Genomic DNA, 6,000 nt, shown 5'->3' with positions numbered 1-6,000 from the left:
GCTGGCTCCAGTCTTTGGAGTCGCAAGAGTCGGACATGTCTGAGCAACTTAAGCACACTTGGCTTGGGGGCCAGGAGGTCTTCCTCCTTGGGCCTCAGTTTCCCTTTCTGTAAAGAAGGCCATCCTAAATTAAATCAGTCCTGAATATTCATTGGAAGGACTGATCCTGAAGCTGAAGCTCCTGCACTTTGGCCACATGATGTGAAGAAATGACTCATTGGAAAAGACCCTGATGCTGGGAAAGGTTGAAGGCAGGAGGAGAAGGGGACGACAGAGGAGATGGTTGGATGGCATTATCGACTCAATGGACATGACTTTGAGCAAGCTCCAGGAGTTGGTGATGGACAGGGAGGCCTGGCGAGCTGCAGTCCATGGGGTCGCAAAGAGTCGGACACGACTGAGCGACTGAGCTGAACTGAAAGAGGACCAATTCCATAAACTTGAGTTCCGGGTGTGGTATGGCCACGGTCTCGCTGAGTGGACCCCGGGTGGACTTGACGGCCGGCCATCCCGGGTCGGAGCTGGGTGGACCGAGGTTCCGGGAGCTCTCGGTGCGGGGACCCCAGCAGCCCCGCCCCGGAGCGGCCCCGCCCCACCTCCCTTTGTTTCCGCAGGCCCCGCCCACCGCGGCCAGCTCCCTCCCTATTGGTCGGGGGGCGGGCCCCGAACGCCGGGGAGCCTCCGGGGGCGGGGCGTCGTGGCGCGGGCGGGGCGAGTGCGCCTGCGCGGAGCTCGAGCCCGGTCGCAGCCTCTCGGCGGCCGCTGCTCCTGAGGAGCCGGAGCGCTAGCCCGAACCCGGACCGGCTGAGGCGGCTGCTAAGCGGCCCCGCCCCGGGGCTCCATTGTTGCGGCCGCGGCGGCGGCGGCTCTGCCGGCTTCTCGGCTCCGCCTGGCTCGGCCAGGGCGGCCTCCGTCTAGGAGCGATCGCTGCCCCAGCGGCGGCCTGAGGTGAGTCGGCGGGCGGCGGGCGGCCGGGCCGGGCCGGGCCGAGGGCCTCCCGGGCGGACACGGGCTCCGGGGCTGGGAGAGGGTCTCACGGCCGGGCGGCGGTCCCGGGCGGTAGAGGGGAATCCTTGGGAATGAGGGGTCCCAGAGCCGGGCGGGGTCCAGGGCGGGGCAGGGGTCTCGAGTCGGGCTGGGGTTCCGGGGCCGGACTGGGGTCCCCGAGCCGGACAGGGGTCCCCAGGGCCAGACTGCGGTCCCAGAGCCGGACGGGGCTCCCGGGGCCGGACGGGGGTCCAAGAGTCGGGCGGGGGTCCCCAGGGCCGGACTGGGGTCCCCGGGCCAGCCTGGGGTCCCAGAGCCAGCCTGGGGTCCCGGGGCCGGAGGGGGGGCCCAGTTGGGCAGGGGTCTCGAGTCGGGCGTGAGTCCTAGGGCCGGACGGGGCTCCCGGGGCAGGACTGGGGTCCCAGGCGACAGGGGTCTCCGAAAAGTCAGGGGTCCCAGGCCGGGCGAGGGTCCTGGGCCGGGCGGAGGTCTCGGGGCCGGACTGGGGTCCCAGGCGGCAGGGGTCTCCGAGAAGGCAGGGATCCCGGGAGCCGGACGGGGGTCCCTCCCTGGGTGTGGCACATCCGAGCGGGGCGCCGCGGGGTCGCTTGCCCGAGGTGTCGGCCGCCGCCGCCCTGAGCGCCAAGTGGGGACAGGGAAGCGGAGCGGGACCGACCGCCGCGCGTCTGGGCGCCGGGCATTGTTTCGGCCTCGGGGTGGCTCCGAGGGGGCTCCGCGGGGATCGGCCGGTGATGCCCCCCGCGCGGGGTCCTGGTCATCCTGAGGGCGGGGACACTGCCTCGGTCCCCGCTCCCTCCCTAGGGTGGCTGGCTCGCGCGATGTGTCGCCCGAAGGCAGCTCTGGGTGGGCCCTCGCACGAGGGCATCCCGGACATCCTGGGAGTGGGAGACTGTCTTTGTCCCCGCCCCGCCTCCTCCCCCCCCCCCCCCCGCCCCTTACCTCCACGGGGTGACTGGCTCGCGGTGTCTCACCGAGGGTAACTGCGTGGACCGCCGATCGTAGGGATTCTGGTCACTCCGAGAGTGAGGGGCTCTGAGTGTTTGAGGGTCACCGAGGGTGGCTCCGCGTGGACCCGTGCGCGCGGTGTCTTGGCCACCCTGCGAGTTGGGGGGCTGTGCCCCGTCCCTACCCCTCCCCTCCCCGACCCCCCGAGGCTTGTGGGGGTGTGATCGGCCCGGGGACACGCTCCCCTTTTCCCACAACAGTGCGTGCGCGCGCGTGTGTCTTAGGGGGGTTCCATTGTCGACGGGTGTTCCTGCGCGGGGAGAGGCGCCCGTCGGGCTGTAACGGGCTTGTACGTGGGGGAGAAGCATTTGACCCGAGTCGGACAGCTGAGCCGCTCGTTTATTTATTGTCTCCTTTGCCGTGTGAACAGAAGCGGCTGCACTGGCCCCGGAACCCGCCCCTCGCCCAGCCCCGGTCCCCGGGGAGCGCGGGGCTGTCACTGCGCCGCCGGGGGACCGCGCGTCGGGGCTGCGGCCGGCGTTTCCTGCTGGGGCGCGAGACTCGGCCGGCCGGGCGGGAGCCGGCTCTGATTGGAGGGAGCCTGGTCCCTCTGCCCGGCGCTTCTTGATTTCTTCCGTTAGGATTGGGAAGAAGAAGAAAAAAAAAAAAAAGTCTGGAAAGCCAGATTTAACTTTGCAGCTCTCAGCGCCTGGAGAGTGGAAGAAAACTTTCCCAAGAATTTGGCGGGCTGGAGAGTGCGTTTGAAGGAGGGGAATCCACACCCGCGGAATGAGGCCAAGGCAGTTACAGTTAGAGGTCAGGTTTACGCAAGGAATAGAGGGGGTGAGGCTGTGGGTCGTTCGTTTTACCCTTGTGTGAAAACACCTATTATGTTCCAGGAGAAGCGATTCTTTTCCCCTGGGGAATGCAGTGTCTAACAGGTCAGTCTTTTTCCTTTTCAAGAGCATCCTGGTCTAAGACAGGAAACTGTGCTATAGGCACAAGTAACTGTAGTATCCAAATGGAAATTTTTTGTGAAGGGACAGGGTATAAATAACAGAAATGCAAGATGGAAATGTGGCCATAACTGCAGCTGTCGCTGTTATAAAGTCCAGACAGCCGGCTGGGCTTTCACTCTGTCTAGTCTCCGCTCACTCTCCCATCTCCCCCATGCACCCGGCTCCGGGGCTTCCAGCTTCGTTTGCCCGTTCTTACAGTATCAGTTTAGGTGACTTCTTTATGAAGGTTCCCCTGACATCTTCTCTTCCTGCCCTCTGAGAGCCGTGGTCTTCAAGGACAGAGTGGTTCGCTGCAGTACCCAGAGAGAAAGAGGTCTGTCTGAACGAGAGGCCTCTTTCCTCCATCCCGGATCCAAGTCTTTCCTGTGATTTAAAATCTGCAGTTCCTCAACTCTCCTAAGGACTTTCAGATGAACAGTTGCTATTACTGTGTTTGTTGCACAGTGTGGAGTACTTAACTTGAATTTATTTGGTCTGAGTCTGGCTCTGGAATGAAGCTGCTGTTTGTTCCTGCAAAACCACTGGGCTTCAGTTTCCTCACCTTCTAGGGTTTTAAACTAGGTAAGAACTTTGTCAGCCCTAAACCTTTAATTCTTTCAACCGAATACAGCAGAGGAAAGTTGTCTCAGTGGCAGTCGTATAAATAATGGAGATCCTTTAAAATGTGGTTTCTAAAGTGAAAGTTTTGTTTTTTGTTTCTTTACACAAAGTTTAGTTGTGGGTGTATTCTTTGTCTCAGGGTTGAAAGACACTGTTGATGATGGAAGCTTTGGCAACTACTTGATACTGTCTTGCATATTCTTCATAATTGCATTTCACTTGCAACATCTGTGCTCTGTCAAATTGGTTTGAAGTTTTCCTTAATGAAGTTGTTGGGTTCAGATCTCTTGGCAGGAGTATGTTGCTGATCTTTTGAGTGTCATACGAAGTCGGCCAACTGCAGGCTTTTTTATGCCCCAGTCTCTAGCAGAGATTTTATTTTTTTAATTTTATTTTTATTTCCTGTTGGGGTATAGCTGATTTAACAATGTTGTGGTAGTTTCAGGCGAACATTGAAGGGACTCAGCCATGCATACACATATATCCATTCTGCCCCAAACCCCTCTCCCATCCAGGCTGGCACATAACATTGAGCAGGGTTCCGTGTGCTATATAAGAGGTCCTTGTTGGTTACCCATTTTAAATATAGCAGTGTGTACATGACTTTCCCAGAGTCCCTAACTATCCCTTCCCCCCAGCAACCATAAGTTCATTTTCTTAGTCTGTGAGTCTCTTTCTAACGGAGATTTTAATTTGGAGAGTATGGAACTAGTGAACACGGGGAGTACCTTGAGTGGGTGTTTGTGGCTTTGTGTAATGGATTAAAACATAGTTTAAAATGATTAGTTGCAAAGTTGCATTATGTTAAATGACCTATAAAGCTTCATTTCTAAAGAATATAGTAATTAGTCCTTAAAAATATTAATCTCCCTTCCAATTTATGTTTGGCAAGATGGGAATTTGATGTGCCTGATTCTTTTAAAGCCACATGTCTGTTGTTGAAAGGATAGACAGTTTTCTCTGCTATTCTTATCTGAGTGGTTACAGGAATACAACGTAGCTGGTAGCTGTTTGGTCAAGGAGTGGTGCCACCAAATTACACTTTCATGCTCAGTAGCATTTTTTGTCTTTATTTTGATTTGCAGCCTTTAATTAATATAGCATATTAAAAGTGCATTGTTTTATATATGTATGCACTCCACATGGTTTGTTTTGTTCCCTGGTGGCTCAGATGGTAAAGAATCTGTCTGCAATAAGGGAGACCCGAGTTTGATCCCTGGGTCGGGAAGATCCCCTGGAGAAGGGAATGGCTACTCTCTCCAGTATCCTTGCCTGGAGAGTCCCATGGACAGAGGAGCCTGGCGGGCTCCAGTGCGTGGGGTCACGAAGATTCGGACATGACTTAGCAACTAGCACACACATGTTTTGGGAGCAGTCTTCAGAAATGCAAATGGGTTTTCTTTGTGGTTTTCTTAGATTGTCTTATGTTTTCACTGAAAACTAGTTGCTACTTGTTCTGCAGGCAGGGCTGGTTTTTATATGGATTAGATGAAGAGGGAGCTTTCGGAGAAGAGGTCGCCTGGGGATGGAGGAGGCAGCCTTGAGCTGTGCTTTTGGTGGTCATTCCTACTGTTCTTCACTGGAAGAAGAGGGTTGACCGGCTCTTCCCTGGGGGCCACATTAGAGCGCTGACTTAGCCTCACCTTAAAGAACTGATGGTACTCCCCGCTTTTTTAGTTTATGATATTCTCTAAATCATTCTTTTTTTAGAGCTAGGAGTTCAGAGAGAAACTTTTTTCTTAAGCTATATAAATCTAAGTCTTTGCTGTTAGCCGCTCCCCTCCCTCACCCCGCCTGCATCCCACGTCAGCTACCAAATGGATTTTTCTTCTTTGTTTTCCGTTTTAAAGATCTTATCATATATATGCCTATTATTACAGGCTACATCAAAGCCGTTTTGAATGCTGACAGGATGTCATATGAATAATATATTCAAGATAACTTACCCCAGTACTTTTGCACAGGAAGCTTGGCCCCAGGAAGGCTTTTGTTAAGGTCAATTACTTTCTTGAACTTTAGTTTCCCTCCCTAGCGGAAGAGATTGTCCTGAGGATAAAATGAAATCCTGTATATAACAGGATTTTGTAAGGTGTAAAATATGTTGCCAAGGATTAAAAGATAATGCTTCATTAAGAATGTAATGAGTCTGTTTTTCTTTTTTTTAACTCCAATGTTTAATACACAGATGGTCCATAACATGAAGGATATCAGGCAACTTCTTGTAGGATTGTTTTCTATCTTTAATTGGCCAGTGTTGTTTGATATCTTAGCCTTTTGAGGGAGCATCCAGTTCAAGTTTCGGAGATGCTACTCTTTTTAAAGGCTATGGAACGCGCAGACTGTAGCCCTTAACCGTCTCTGTCTGTATCCCTCTCGTGTTCATGTTCCTGTGAGCCTTCCTTTCATGAAGCCTGATGGCTGGGCATTC

The 6,000-nt window shown here is 54.6% G+C and overlaps 1 protein-coding gene across 3 annotated transcripts in view; it reads left to right on the top strand.

Annotated features, from left to right (window-relative positions):
• Positions 1 to 717: 717 nt before the first annotated feature.
• The window catches only part of AFAP1 (actin filament associated protein 1), a 149,732-nt gene continuing 144,449 nt past the window's right edge, over positions 718 to 6,000 (top strand). For all 3 annotated transcript variants that reach the window (XR_003511617.1, XM_027545114.1, XM_027545113.1), the window contains exon 1: positions 718 to 948. The gene's annotated coding sequence lies outside the window, so the exon portion shown is untranslated. The remainder of the gene's footprint in view (positions 949 to 6,000) is intronic.

Source organism: Bos indicus x Bos taurus, chromosome 6 (genome assembly GCF_003369695.1).
Source record: "Bos indicus x Bos taurus breed Angus x Brahman F1 hybrid chromosome 6, Bos_hybrid_MaternalHap_v2.0, whole genome shotgun sequence".
Taxonomy (NCBI): Eukaryota; Metazoa; Chordata; class Mammalia; order Artiodactyla; family Bovidae; genus Bos; species Bos indicus x Bos taurus.
Note: the sequence above shows the minus strand (reverse complement) of the source record. Positions and strands in the feature narration are given on the sequence as shown.